The sequence below is a fragment of the Delphinus delphis genome, chromosome 4 (assembly GCF_949987515.2).
Source record: "Delphinus delphis chromosome 4, mDelDel1.2, whole genome shotgun sequence".
Lineage (NCBI taxonomy): Eukaryota > Metazoa > Chordata > Mammalia > Artiodactyla > Delphinidae > Delphinus > Delphinus delphis.
In genome coordinates this window covers 11,546,679-11,562,302 of record NC_082686.1, presented here as the reverse complement: position 1 = coordinate 11,562,302, position 15,624 = coordinate 11,546,679, and the positions used below count along the sequence as shown (strand labels likewise).

The following is a 15,624-nucleotide window of genomic DNA, read 5'->3' as shown; positions in this document are numbered from 1 at the left end:
CATTTTATCAAGATAGCCTGCAGACACAGAGATGAACTGTTATCAAAGATTAAATATTAACTGGTTAAAAACAAGTTTAGGGAAGGTCGCCATGAATTTAAGACAATGTCTGAAGGTTAAAACGAAAGTCATGGGACTTCCCTGGTGGCACAGTGCTTAAGAATCCACCTGCCAATGCAGGGGACACGGGTTTGAGCCCTGGTCTGGGAAGATCCCACATGCCGCGGAACAACTAAGCCCGCACACTACAACCACTAAGCCTACGTTCTAGAGCCCACGAGCCACAACTACTGAAGCTTGCGCACCTAGAGCCCGTGCACGGAAACAAAGAGAAGCCACCGCAGTGAGAAGCCCACGTACTGCAACGAAGAGTAGCCCCCGGCTTGCCACAACTAGAGAAAGCCCGTGAACAGCAACGAAGACCCAACGCAGCCAAAGATAAATAAATAAATTTATTTTTTTTAAAGTGACATTATAAAAACAAAAGTCATGTTTCCTATTATAAAAGTCATTTTGCATATATTAACCTATTTATAAATAGTTCTATAAGCAGAAAACATACAGTTGTCCCTCAGTATGTACAGGGGATTGGTTCCAGGACCCCCCTCGGATACCAAAATCTGTGGATGCTTAAGTCCCTTATATAAAATAGCACACTATTTGCATATAACCTCCTTTATATACTTTAATATCATCTCCAGATTACTTATATACTTAATACAATGTAAATACTATGTAAATAGTTATAAATACAATGTAAATGCCCTGTAAATAGCTGCCAGCACTCAGCAAACTCAAGTTTTGCTTTTTGGAACATTCTGGAATTTTTTTTTCCTGAGTATTTTTGATCCCTGGTTGGTTGAATCTGTGGATGTGTAACCCAAGGATACAGAGGGCTATTTCCACACACTAATTTCTGAAATGTTATGGTCTTCTCCCTCCTGGAGCTTAAATTGGAGGGTCAGGGGTTTGGGTGGGGCAGAGAAACATCAAAATAATACAAACAGTTACTATGAAGGAAATGCACATGATCCTGATACAAAATAAGGGAGACCTATTTGAGAATGGTCAGGGAATGCCTCTCTAAAGAGGCAACACGTGCTAAAATTTTAAAACACCCTGAAATTTAAAAGCTGAGTAAAGTTAATTAGATTAAGGAAAAGCAAAAGAGGCAGAGCAGAGAGAGGGAAGATTACATACAAAAGCCACTAAGTCCCTTTGATACTAGCAAGGAAGAATTAGCTGGTACCAAAGAGAATAAGACTATAGTAAGTTAGGGGAGGAAGTGGCTTGGAATAAATATGGAGAGAGACAGGTAAGTACCAGATCACCTTGCAGATTAATGTCGACTTCATGATGGATTTGGGGTTTCACCAAGTGCAACGGGAAACCAAGTGAAGAACGTTAGGATAAAAGGAGCAAAGGCACCAAGATGGTCACTATGGTAAACATTTAGGAGAGGGCTAGTATATTAAGAACTAACACTCTGAACTGAGAAGACTGACTTTCATATGGGTTTTCTTATTGATATTTACCAAAAAATAAGCACATTTTATCATGACAGTCTTGATTTAATAACAGCAATCGACAATACTAACACTGATCCCCTAGCTTAAAGTGGAGATAAGTATACAATATTTAACTTAAGATAATAGGCCTTTGGAGACTTAATGAAGGCAAAGACTACTTAGAGGAAATCTAAATGTTCAATAATAGAATAAATGTTTAAGTAAAATAGTTTACTTAATGCAGACATTTAAAAATCTATTTTTGAGGGACTTCCCTGGTGATCCAGTGGTTAAGACTCCATGCTTCCAATGCAGGGGGTGCGGGTTCAATCCCTGGTCGAGGAACTAAGATTCCACATGCCACAGGGTGTGGCCACAAAAAAAATTTTTTATTTAATCTATTTTAATCTATTTTTGAAAAACATTTAATGGCATGAGTAAATGGTAATGACTAATACCAAGTGAAAAAAACAGGTTATTAAAACTGTATCTAGGGCTTCCCTGGTGGCGTAGTGGTTAAGAATCTGCCTGCCAATGCAGGGGACACGGGTTCAAGCCCTGGTCCAGGAAGATCCCACATGCTGCAGAACAACTAAGCCCATGCGCCACAACTACTGAGCCTGTGCTCTAGAGCCCACGAGCCCCAACTGCTGAGCCTGTGTGCCACAACTACTGAAGCCCGCGCGCCTAGAGCCCGTGCTCTGCAACAAGAGAAGCCACCACGATAAGAAGCCTGTGCACCACAACAAAGAGTAGCCCCTGATCTCCACAACCAGAGAAAGCCCGCACGCAGCAACGAAGACCCAACACAGACAAAAATAAATAAATAAATAAAATAAAATAAATTTTTTAATGTATCTATAGCATTATTTCCTTTTTAGAAAAAAGAATTAATAGTATATATATATATATATATATATATATATATATATATATATATAAACACATACATGCATAAAAATACTGGAAGGACGAACACCAGTACTTTCATAATATTATTTTATATATGGGTCACAGGATGGTATGTTTGTTTTGCTTTCTATTTTCAAAGTTTGCTGCACTGAGCATGAATTACATTTTTTTTAATGCAAAGTGATTTTAAAAGTTATTGTAATTAACACAATGAATTGTTGATTCGTGCCTGTTGAGAAACCTCTTATATAATGTACTATGTCTGTAACTATTTTAAATAAACTTAAACTTTTTTGAGATCAAGGAAATTACTGGTATGTTCTCCCGCAAAACTGACCCAGGTACCAATTTTTAAAAAAACAAGATTATTGAACTGAAATAATGGACCCACAAGTCTTATAATACATTAGATAGCAATTATTCCTATTACTAGAGAGGCAACTCTTTATAAAAGGAAATGAGTCCTTTTTAGAGAGCATTTTAAGTGATTCAACTGTGAAAATTTCAAACACTCAGTTTAGGAAACCAAAGGATAGCTGCAAAAAGCAAGAGGAGAAAACAACTACACACTTTAACATATAAACATGGTCTGAGTGATTTCCATATGCATCAAAGTCCAAATAACATACCTAATTCAAAATTTTTTCTTTTGACCAAACTTTCATGTTACCATCTGTTTGTTCATCCAGCTCTTCACTAGTTGTTAAATGCTACAAATGTTAGGCGCTGTGTATACAAAAACGATTAAGACAATCAATGTAGAAAACAGTCTAATTAGGGACATTGTCACAAGAATAAATAACTGCATTATAAAATGTGCTATACTATACATACACAAAAGGGCTATAATAGAAATATGAAAAGAGTGTTATAGGACACTACTTCCCGGGAAGAGCTGAGGAAAGTTTGATAAAGGAAGAATAAACTTGGCTGGGTTTTAAAGCAAGAAGAGGAGTTTGACAGATGAAAAAGAAGGAATAAAATATGCGAAATTATGTAGGGCCACAAGAGAACAGGGTAGAGTTTAAGGTATTTCAAAGAGTGATGCGATTAACGTGTTTGGGACAAGATCATCAAGGATTTTTCAGCCTACACAAATTTGACCTCTAATCTCTAAGCCAAGGGATTAGCAAACTTCTGGAAAGAACCAGATAGTGTACATCTTTAGTTTTGCAGGCCAAACAATCTCTGTCACGACCACTTAACTCTGCTGTTATAGCATAAAAGCAGCCATAAACAATATGTGACCAAATGAGCATGGCTGTATTCCAATAAAACTTAAATTTACAAAACAGGCAGCAGACCACCAGACTTGGCCCACAGCTCATAGTCTGCAGGCCCCTGCTCTAAGCACTAGGAAACTACCAGAGGCTTGTAAGCAGGGAAGTGACAAAATCAGCTCTGCGATTTAGAAAGACAATTCTGGTGGCAGCAGTATGGAGGAGGACTGAAGGAAAATGTTAAAGACACCCTCTAGAAAGGAAGAGAATAAGGATGTAAACTGAGGCCATACTCATACAGGCTAAAGAAAAGGTTTTTATTTGAGAAATATTGATGTGGTATTATCAACAAGCAAGGAAGAGCTAAGAATGACTGTTTGGGTACCCAACGGCTGGAAAGACACCATTAACCAAAATAGGGAGGGGAGCAAGGGAGAGTTTGAGCATAATGTGTTTGATATGACTGAAGGACATCCAGGTAGAAATGTATGTAAGACAGATGTACAGAAACCACTGAAAGAGTGGTTTAAAGCAGAAATACAGATTACAGGCTGATAGTAATTAAGTGGTAACTGAAGTCACAGGAGCAGCTAGGGTATCTCAAGGAGAAAATATGGAAGAGGGCTGAGGACTGATTCAGTGTTCATCTCCGACTCACTCTCTTCCTTCCTTGCATTACTGTCTGCCAGGCATTACAGCAGACTTACATATACAATGGTATTTAATCAGCACAAAACTCTTCTAGATCATGAATGAAATATTTACAGAACATGTCCTACAAGCAAGGCACTGTGGGGAAAATAAAGATGAATAAAACTTGGCCCTCATCATCAGGAGATTTACAAACTGGCAGAGAAATCAATTAACACCTTTTAAAATTAAATTACAATTTGTATCATTAAAAAATCTGGGGGAATTCCCTGGCGGGTCAGTGGTTAGGACTCCCAAGCTTCCACTGCAGGGGGCACGGGTTTGATCCCTGATCGGGGAACTAAGATCCTGCATGCCACATGCTGCAGCCAATAAATAAATAAATAAGTTAGCAAAAAAAATCCAGAAATTAAATTTAAATATCGTGCAAGGTATTAGGTCTACATAGCCAGAGCAAAACAGCTGACTCAAATTAAACAAAAATAAAATCAACATCTTCCCTACTACTACTACTACTATTACTATTACTAGTGGCTCTTAGTTATAGGGTGCTTACAGGTTACAGGCAACTCTACTCCACCCTCAGAAAAACTCTTTTCATAGAGGATTCCCTTGAATCCTCACAAATACTCTAAGGCAGTTACTATTATTATCTCGTATTACTAAAAAGGTTTACAGAGTAACTAGCCCAAGGTCACACAGCTAGCAAGAAGGAAAGCCAGGATTCCACTGAAGTTCACATCTGATTCCAAACCTGTGCTCATGACCAATACACTGTACTGCTGCCAGACAGTTTCACAGCATTTCTCTCATATCCATTTCGTGAGGAGAAAGTTACTATTCTACTGCCTGTGGTGAAGAAAGCAAGAAGAACGAGATGGAAGAGAAAGAGCCCCAATTTAGATGAATACTGCGATCACCTGGAAACAGAAGAAAGCAGTCCAGTGAGGTCTACAATGACAGTGGTGATTACTGTTGATTCACAACTTGACAAAGCAGTCTGGAGAATACAGTTTTTCTTCTTAGGTTGCTATAAGCCTGGTGTCTAGGTAGTCACAGTGTGAATATTTTATAGGCCTTAAAATCCAACAGTATGATTATTCAGAGAGCTAAGCATTTTTGGAAAGACATTTTACATAATCTCAGGATGCTTATTTGCCTTCTGACTTGTAAATCATTTATAACAAGAATAAAATTTAGTAGGTACCACCAATTTTCATAAAAGATTTAAATCTAAAAACCAAAGTAAAAGACAGGGAGCACAGGGGGTTTCTTTTCTTTAATATTTATTTATTTATTTTGGCTGCATTGGGTCTTCGTTGCTGCGCACGGGCTTTCTCTAGTTATGGCGAGCGGGGGCTACTCTTCCTTGCAGTGCGCGGGTTTCTCATTGCAGTGGCTTCTCTTGTTGCGAGCGTGGGCTCTAGGCGTGTGGGCTTCAGTAGTTGTGGCACAAGGGCTCAGTAGTTGCGGCTCACGGGCTCTAGAGCGCAGGCTCAGTAGTTGTGGTGCAGGTTGTTGAAATGATGATATTGTTGAAAGTGAAGGATGATATGGGGACCTCCCTGTATGTCTAGTGGTTAAGACTCCGCGCTTCCACTTCAGGGGGCACAGGTTCGACCCCTGGAAGGGGAACTAAGATCCCACATCCCTCATGCCTCATGGCACGGCCACCAAAAATATAAATAAATAAAATAAAATTTAAAAAGATATGACTTGGGCTTCCCTGGTGGCGCAGTGGTTGAGAGTCCGCCTGCCGATGCAGGGGACGCGGGTTCGTGCCCCGGTCCGGGAGGATCCCACATGCCGCGGAGCAGCTGGGCCCGTGAGCCATGGCTGCTGAGCCTGCACGTCCAGAGCCTGTGCTCCGCAACGGGAGAGGCCACAACAGTGAGAGGCCCGCGTACCGCAAAAAAAAATAATAATAATAAAAAGATATGACTTCCATGACCTCCTGACTCCACGGTCAGATCTAATCCCCTTAGTACTTCATTATTAATCTTGTTATTTGATTAATACATACCTTCCCCTGAAGAGAGTAAAATCCACAAAGGACATTCCATGCCCATTTTTGCTCAATGTAGTTCTCCCAGAGCCTAGCACAGTGGCCTGGCATACAATAGGCACTCAAATACTTGTTGAATGACTGACTAACTATTTTGTCTTTCAAATTTTGAAATGCAATACCTGTCTCATTATCCTGTCACACAAAAAAAAAGTCTACTTCTTTACACCTAGGTTTATTTAAACTGATAATCTGTAGACGCTGGTAAAAAGAAGCATCATTTCAATGAGGGAAATAAATCTTGCCAGGACAATATATTAAAACATATTATTTCTTTTTTTTGGCCGCACCGCATGGCATGCAGAACTTCCCCGACCAGGGATCGAACCCATGCCCCCTGCAGTGGAAGCGCAGAGTCTTAACCACTGGACTATCAGAGAAGTCCCTAAAACATATTATTTCTTAAAACCATTCTCCCTGCTTCCTCAAGTCCAGATCCTGCCAGAATTTTCTAAAACTCAGACCAGATCGTGCCTTTCATCAAAAACTTCCAACAGCCTGAGATAAAGTCCAAAAGATACAGGGTATTTACAGTCTCCCCTATTATAGCTTTCTTATCTCCTACTATCTTGATGTACTCTTTACTCCAGCCACAAAGAAATAAAAGGGAGAAGGTAGCCAGTACTTATTGAATACCTACTGTTAGGAAAACTGCTAAATAATTTTAATATATTTATTTACATATTTCTATATCTATTTCTATATGTCTATCTATGTCCTTGGAATGCCCCTTTCATCTCTTTGTCTACAGACAAACTCCCAATTCAACCTTCAGGACACACATCAGCCAAGTTTGGAAATAACTGAACCAGATTACATCAAGGATCCCTTCCGTTGCTAAGATTCTGAGAACCATGACCCTTCTAGTAATGAAGCAGTCTCCAAGAGCGATATGAACTAGAAAGTTCAAAAGATTTCATCATTAATTTCATCTACATCAAAACATACAATTAACAAACCAAGTGAAATGTGTAAACCTTTATTGATCCTGGTTTCCAAAAAAAAAATTTTTTTAAGGCAGTCTGGGCCAACTGGGTAAATCTGAATACAGGTCAGACAGAGAATATTACAGAATTATTTTCCCAGATGTGATAATGATAGTATTGTGGTTACGTAAAGAGAATGACCTTGTTAGGAGATGCATTCTTACATATTTAGGGGTGAGGTGTCGATGTCAGCAACATATGATCAAATGGTTAAGGAAAAAAAAAGTAAAGCAAATATGGCAAAATGTTAAAATGTTGAATGTACTGTTCAATTTTTCTGTATGTTTAAAAATTTTTTATAATAAAAAGTTGAAAAAATAGAAAGCCATACTATCATGAATTGCCACCTAAAAAAGATGACTGCTACACAATCCCAGAGCTGATCCAGCCATGGCAAAACTTCACTCACTCTTTGAGGCCATCTTTACCTAGGTTTCCCAGAAGAAGCCATGCTTAGGCATCTTTGCATCCTCTGGGATTGCTCAGAAAATGCCCTACTCCCCAGTTCAGAGACACTGGCTCCAGGGTCACAGCTTTGAACCACACAGGTGAAAGGGAACCCACCTGGCAAGCAGTACTGCGATGCCAAAGGCCTAGAGTAAGAACATTTCTAAGGGGCTCAAAGGAAGTGGATGCCTTGAAGTACCAATTATCCTCCTCCAGCATTAGCCACCATGCAGGCAGCTAACAGTACAGGCTTTGGAGTTAGCACTGGCCTGGGCCTCTTCCCAGCTGTGCCTACTTGGCCATGTTCATTTATCCATTCCACTCTTAATGGAAGAGTCGCTGTGTGACAGGCACTGTTCAAGCTTTAAATGTCCTTGGGCTATGGTCCTCTGAGGTGTAAACTGGGGATATGACAGCACATCCCTCAGTAAGTGAGAATTAATAAGAAAAGCAGTGTCCAGCACATGTGATCACTCAATGCAATCAACCACTACCTACCAAGAAGATGGTTCACATACATACGACTGCTTTTGTAGAGGGACTCTGCTCCTGGCAGTACTGCCATTACTGTTTGGAAGAGAAAAACGATTACTATCTCTGGGTGATGATGGCAGATGTACACAGCACCTCATTCTGCTCCCTCTTGAAACTTCACGAAAACTGCAATCAATAAAAGGAGTTTTTAAAAAGTCATAAACTCCTAACGATAGGGAGAACAGAAGATGAAACAATAGCAATAAAATTTTGAAAGCTGGAAAGCAGATGGACATGGTAACTGACTTAGCACACCCAAGAAAGCCGAATTCCCAAGCCAGTGGTGGGGAAAGCTGAGAACCAACACAGTTGACAACTTGGGAGGAAGCAGGAAGAAAAGTCAGATCCCAGAACCTGTCCCTTTTCTCGTCATGGTACTGGCAACTGCTTCTTCCATATCCTGGCAGAAATCTGAGGCTTTTCCCCCCCTCTTGTGTTCTGGACTGGGGGATACAAGGCACAACAGAAGATGCAGGTATCATACTGAAAACTGGACAGAAGGGACCTCTGTTCCTCTGTTCTGGTGCAGAAGACTAGCAGCCAGATCCTTTCCTTCCAGATAAGAATCTGGAAAGCTATGCAGAGAAAGAAAACAAAATCACTATAACCTCAGAGATAAGAGAACATATTGCATTTTAAAGCAAGAACAGGATGCTATCATAAGAAACATTCAGAGACTAAAAAATAGCTTTGAAAAATAAAAACATAACTGTGGAATTTTTTTTTAATCCAAATACAAAGGTTGAGAAATAAAAGTTAAGAAAATCTAGCAGTGCGAACTCCCCGGTGGTCCAGTGGTTAAGACTCTGCTCCTTTATTGCCGAGGACGTGGGTTTGATCCCTGGTCAGGGAACTAAGATCTCACAAGCCACGTGGTGCCCCCAACCCCCAGCCCCCCAAAATCTAGCAGTAAGTAGGTGGAAAACAGAAGAAAACAGGTAAGAAAATTAGAAGACCTTTAAAAGGTTCACATCTAAATAAGAGGTATTTCAGGAGACACTATAGAGAATACAAGGGAGAAAAATAACAAAATATTCAGGAAAATCTCTCCAGAATAGAAAGTACTGTATTTCCAGATTTAAAGGGCCCATCAGATACTCAACCTAATGGATGAAAATAGACCCACGCTAAGACAGGCCATTTTAAAATTCAAACCACTGGAGTCAAAGCAGAAATTAGTCTGCAGAAATTAAAAACAAAACAAAACAAAAACAAATAGCAGAAACTAACACAACATTGTAAAGCAATTATACGCGAATAAAAATTAATTTAAAAAAAACAGGTCAAATACAAAGGATCAGGAATCATAATACTTTGGAATTCTCAGCAACACGAGAAGCAAGATGACAATGGACCAATTACTTCAAAATTCTGAAAGAAAATTACTTCCAACTAAAATTCTATTACCAGCCAAAATATCAGTCAAGTATGAGGATAGAATAAAAACATATTCAGACAGGCAATGTCTCCAAGAAAACATAACTCTTCTTGTCAAGAAGCTACTGGAGTTTGAGTGCCACCGGAGAGAGTAAATCAACGAAAGAGAATACAGGAAAGATCCCCACACAGGAGAGGTAAAGAGGATCCAGCTATGCCCCAGACGAGGACAACCAGGCCAGACTGAAGCAATGTAACCAGGTACTATGCCAGCTTTTTTTTTTTTTTTTTAAGTTTTTATTTATTTATGGCATGCAGGATCTTAGTTCCCCAACCAGGGATCAAACCCGTGGCCCCTGCAGTGGAAGTGCAGAGTCTTTTTTTTGTTTTTAATACATCTTTATTGGAGTATAATTGCTTCACAATACCATGTTAGTTTCTGTTGTACAGCAAAGTGAATCAGCCATATGCATACATATATCCCCATATGCCCTCCCTCTTGAGCCTCCCTCCCACCCTCCCATCTCACCCCTCTAGGTCGTCGCAAAGCACTGAGCTGATCTCCCTGTGCTATGCGGCTGCTTCCCACTAGCTATTTTACATTTGGTAGTGTATATATGTCCATGCTACTCTCCCGCCACCCCACCTCCGTGTCCTCAAGTCCATTCTCTATGTCTAAGTCTTCATTCCTGCCCTGCCACTCGGTTCATCAGTACCGTTTTGGTTTTTTTTAGGTTCTATATATATGTGTTAGCATATGGTATTTGTTTTTCTCTTTCTGACTTACTTCGCTCTGTATGACAGACTCTAGGTCCATCCACCTCACTACAAATAACTCAATTTCATTTCTTTTTATGGTTGAATAGTATTCCATTGTATATATGTGCCACATCTTCTTTATCTATTCATCTGTCAATGGACATTTAGTCTGGGAAGTGCAGATTCTTAACCACTGGACCACCAGGGAAGTCCCTATTCAGCTTTTTAACCTGAGGACTGAATGCCCCATGAACCTGACCCAGATTCCTATCTGTACTCAGCTGTGCTTGGCTTGATCTTGATCATATGCTGGTGCAGTTCCTGCTTTCCTTCTGAACCCTGCAGCCTGCATCAGCAAAGGACATTCACTTCCCTCACAGAAGGTTCTACTTTGACCTACACTGATCACTGCATGCAGGCCACGGTGAGCAGCCCACTCCCTCAGTCTGTATTTCTGCCATCTTTCCAGTATTTGGTGCACACTAGAGCCCTCTGATGCCCTGACTGGAGTGAACACCGTAGCCAAGACTCCCTCGTAACACTGCCCACTGACCTCCTGAGAAAGGGCCCCTGTCAGGGAAACAGGGAAGCTGAAGCCATTCCATCCTGCTCATCTTTCCTGGAAGCTTTCATCTAAAAGTGACAATATTGTCCTTTCCTTACACAGTCAGGTTTGTGCTTACAATTATGGAACAAATTTTTAATCTCAAATTGAGAAAGCTCTAGCATTTTCTAATAAGCCTGTTTGGACCTCATCTGTGCTCTGAGGAAAATAACTTTATTATCACAGTTTATTTAATGAACAATCCACTGTTAATAAAGACACAGTTTATAGTCCTGTAAGGTTTCAGTTTAACTGCAGAAGTTAATAAGGTGTTATGATTTTATAGTCTGGTAGAAATGATTAATCACAAGGTATTATGATTTTGTTGCCCTCTGGAACATTAACCAATTATATCTAACTCAGCAATTTTATTGAGACATTCCTTTCCCTATGGACTACACAGATATCTATTTCTTAAATCCTCTTAAAACCAGTTCTTTGTGGGACTTCCCTGGTGGTCTAGTGGTTAAGAACCCACCTTCCAATGCAGGGGACTCGGGTTCGATCCTGACTGGGGAACTAAGATCCCACATGCCGCAGGGCAACTAAGCCTGCACGGCAACTAGTGAGAAACCCTAAACAAAGAGCCCTGTGCACTGCAATGAAGATCCAGTGCAGCCAAAAAAAAAAAAAAAAAACAGTTCTTTGTGGCACCCTCAATAACTATAAAATAAAACTTTGAAACATGCTATGTGTATGAGAATTTTGTTTTGTTTTTAACACTTCACTCAAAACTAAATATACTGTTTATGTGTAAATATTTATATACGTGTGCATATATGTACATGTGTATATTTATGTATTTATGTGTAAAGCTTATTTAAAATTTATTTATTTTCTTTTTTGCCGCGTTGGGTCTTTATTGTTGCTCTCGGGCTTTCTCTAGTTGCGGCGAGCGGGGGCTACTCTTCGTTGTGGTGCGTGGGCTTCTCACTGCGGTGGCTTCTCTTGTTGCGGAGCACAGGCTTTAGGCGCACGGGCTTCAGTAGTTGTGGCACGTGGGCTCAGTAGTCGTGGCTCGCAGGCTCTAGAGTACAGGCTCAGTAGTTGTGGCTCGTGGGCTCTAGAGAGCAGGCTCAGTAATTGTGGTGCATGGGTTTAGCTGCTCCGCGACATATGGGATCTTCCTGGACCAGGGCTCGAACCTGTGTCCCCTGCACTGGCAGGCAGATTCTTAACCACTGTGCCAGCATGCAGGCCCTGTAAAGCCTATTTTAAAAAGCAAGGGAAAGACTGGAATTCCCGGGCGGTCCAGTGGTTGGGACTCGGCGCTTTCAGTACCAAGGGCCCAGGTTCGATCCCTGATCGGGGAGCTAAAGTCCCACAAGCTGCGCGGCATGGCCAAAAAACAAAACAAAATGAAAGCAAGAAAAAGATTAATTTAAAAAATCAGGGTAGAGGCCACCTCTAGAAGAAAGATGTAAATGTTTCATTTCTTAATTTGGTTGTAGATACAATGTTGATCATTGCAATAGTATTATTTAAATTATATATTTATATATATTCTGTACACGTTTTTTGGTACCTGAGATACATTTTGCGACAAAAGAACATCTGTTACTGTTGGCTATTCAAGGGGATTACCACAGGAGGGTTATTACACGGCCTCTGTTCAAATTTTCTCTTCCTTAAGGCCTTCTCTATTCATTCCTGCCAAGCTAATCAAATGAGTCAATATAACCTTAAAGTCAACACCATTAAGTTGTAACAAGGTTAATAAATTAACCATTATTTAACCTGGTCCTCAAAATTTTTTTGATCCAGTCTCTAAATATAAAAAGACACACAGATTCTAAGAAATGCATTTAAATCAAGCAAATTAACTACTGCTTTTAAATTATAAAATCCTTCAAGTTACAAAAAAAGATTCCTGGTAAAAAGAGCACTACCTGAAACTTATCCAACAATGCCCAAAAGATTTTCTTGCAGTAAGTCTTTTAATGGCTAAAACTCAGAAACAACCAAACGTCCATCATTAAGGGACCAATAAAATATATTAGAGTATATCTAAACAGCTGCGTACTGTACAGCACTTTAAAAATGAGGTAGGTGCACACTGATATGGAGACGTGTCCTTATATTAAGTCAGTTGCCCAACAGTATCAGGGTACTAACCCCTCCTAGGGACTGGAATTCAGGATGCAAAGTAAAGAAACAAGGAATGCTAACTTTTCACTTGATATACTTCCGTGCTGTTTCAATTTTTACTTGATATTATCCTGTAACATTACAAAAAGAGTTTACAGCCTGGATATATTACCGTAATCATTTAAAAAGGGCAGATAAGGATAAACCAATAAGATAAATTCTTTACCTCGGACTCCAGAAGTGAATTCAGAAATGACCAGCCAGTAATGGGCCAAGGAGGATGGGGGAGGGGAAGGCGTGTCTCCGGAAGAGGAACACTGCATCCTCTCCGTGCTCTCATTAACCCAGCTTTTCCTGTCGGGTCGATATTCAAGATAACTTTTGATGTTCATTTTAAGGACGAAGAGGCTTGCAACACTATTATCGGCAAAAAAAATGTCTAACGTTTGTTCTACGTCTGAAAACTACGTTTGTCTGAAGATGATGGAAAAGAAGTGTAACAAACCTGGGAGTAAGAGGCTTGGTAATTGTTAAGGAAAGGGATTTATAGCGCAGGTAGGTGAACAGTTTGAGAGAAGAGGTGGGACACTCCGAAGAGAAATCCCAATACACACAAACACACACACGCGCGCGCGGCGCCAGCAGCGGGGAGGGAGCGAGCACAGTCGATCTCAGCACTGCTTGGGCTTCAAAAGGTCATATATTTACCTTTCAAACTAAGCACCTTCCATTGATTAACTCGGAAGCCAATTTATTGGTTAAAAACCAAAATGGTCTTCCCCAGCACAACTACCTTTGCTACATGGGCAACTCTCTGCTGCTCTTTATCTAAAAAGGCACGAACACTTTATGATTAATACGCGAAAGAAGGTTGACCCTCTTCCATTTCCATTTCACACCTCTGTACCTGACTCTCCTACGGAGAGACTCGGAAAAGAGCGCCGAACACTGAAAACATTCCCAGCCATGGTTCAGAGCAAACGGGAGGGGCGACGAAGCACCTGAGTGGCCCCCTGACGCCCCGTGCGGGCCGCACATCGTCTCCCCACCGCCCGTCGCCCCGGGAAGCTGACAGGCTCAAGACGGAAACCCTTCCAGACCTTCCAGGGAAGCAATTCGATGGTGAGACAACGTGGCGGTGCGGCCCGCTCCGGCCGAGCGCCAGCCACGCTCGCCCGAGGGGACGCGGGCTAGTGCGGAGGGGGCGGCGGCGGCCCCCGCCCCGCAGAACGCCCGGACGCCCCGCAGACCCGCTCCGCCCGGCGGCGCCTCTCACCGGAGAGGCCGGGCCGGGCATCGCCGCACCTCGCAGGCCGGGCCGGACGAACCGGGGGTGCCTTCCTACGCGCGGGCGGCAAGCGCCAGCCCCTCGCACGCCCCAAACCGGCCTCCCGCACTCACCCGGCTTACCCGACGTCCAAGCCGACACCAAGCGCGAGCGCAGAGGAAGAGGCGGCTAAGCCGCGGCAGAGCCGGGGTCCTCGGCTCCACCTCAGCCCCCGGGAGCCGGTAGCAGTCCGCGGGCGAAAGGCGAGGGCGCCGGCGGGGCGGGGCGCGGCGCCGTGCGCACCTCAGCAGCCAATCCGCGCGCAGCAAGTGGCCGGCCGGGGCGGGGCGGGGCTCTAGGGGCGGGGCGAGGACGCCACGGGGCGGAGCGAGGGCTCCCGGGTTTTGCCGGCTCTCCGGGAGCTGCTGGCCAGGTTTGGCGTCTGTAAATTAGCGGACGCGTATACTTGACCACTCATGTTGTCTTCTGGATGGCAGCACAGCTGCGTTCCTGCTCAGGGACTTCAAGTGCAGCATCCGTGAGATCACGTGCAGGGGGAGCCCAAGACCCAGGGGCAGGGGCTCTCTTTGCCTACAGGCCCAGCGGCGTTGACCACGAGCTGCCCAGTGTAGGGCACGTGCTCCAAGAAGGTTCTCAGGAACTGTAGGTCTGTAAAGATGTCCTTTTCTAATCCCCGCCACTCAGAAATGGAGGCCTAGAAAGGTGAAGTTACTTGTCCAAGGCTACCAACTAGTACTGTAACCCGAGGTTACCAACACAACTAAATAGTCTTCTGATTCTGTCCTGAAGCTTTTCCCGGCCATCCACCAGATTTTTGTTTTTCTTATTGTCAGGTCTCTTCCTACTGTATCCTTTACAGACGCTACATCTTGAATTTTCAATGTAACTTCAACAGCCTTTGCAAGCCCCGTCTGTCTAAATTTCCTACGGAATATAAAATGTCATTTAGTTGCTTGGGGGAAAGGTATTGTGTAAGTCCAGTTATTATCAATAGAAATCTAAAAAAGCTTTTACCTGAAGTATAATAAAATAAAAGGTTTTGTGTCCCAAGTTATCACAAAAGGCCATCCTCTTCTACTCCTGTTACTCCTATAACTCTTATACGTGTAAGAGGAACAATCCCTAGTTTTTGATGTTTTTTCCACTATCAGTTCTCATTTTCATGGATACTGTTTTTCTATCTTT

General features: G+C 42.1%; 1 protein-coding gene across 5 annotated transcripts in view; it reads right to left on the bottom strand.

Annotated features, from left to right (window-relative positions):
• Window positions 1-14,684, bottom strand: part of TMEM50B (transmembrane protein 50B) — a 34,930-nt gene extending 20,246 nt beyond the window's left edge. The window contains exons 1-3 of one of the 5 annotated variants that reach the window (XM_060010375.1): window positions 14,562-14,678; window positions 8,288-8,356; window positions 3,050-3,146 (exon numbers count right to left, since the gene is read on the bottom strand). The gene's annotated coding sequence lies outside the window, so the exon portion shown is untranslated. Of the gene's footprint in view, window positions 1-3,049; window positions 3,147-8,287; window positions 8,357-14,552 lie in introns of all 5 variants that reach the window. The other 4 variants (XM_060010377.1, XM_060010376.1, XM_060010374.1 and 1 more) reach the window with 4 other exon arrangements.
• Window positions 14,685-15,624: the final 940 nt, after the last annotated feature.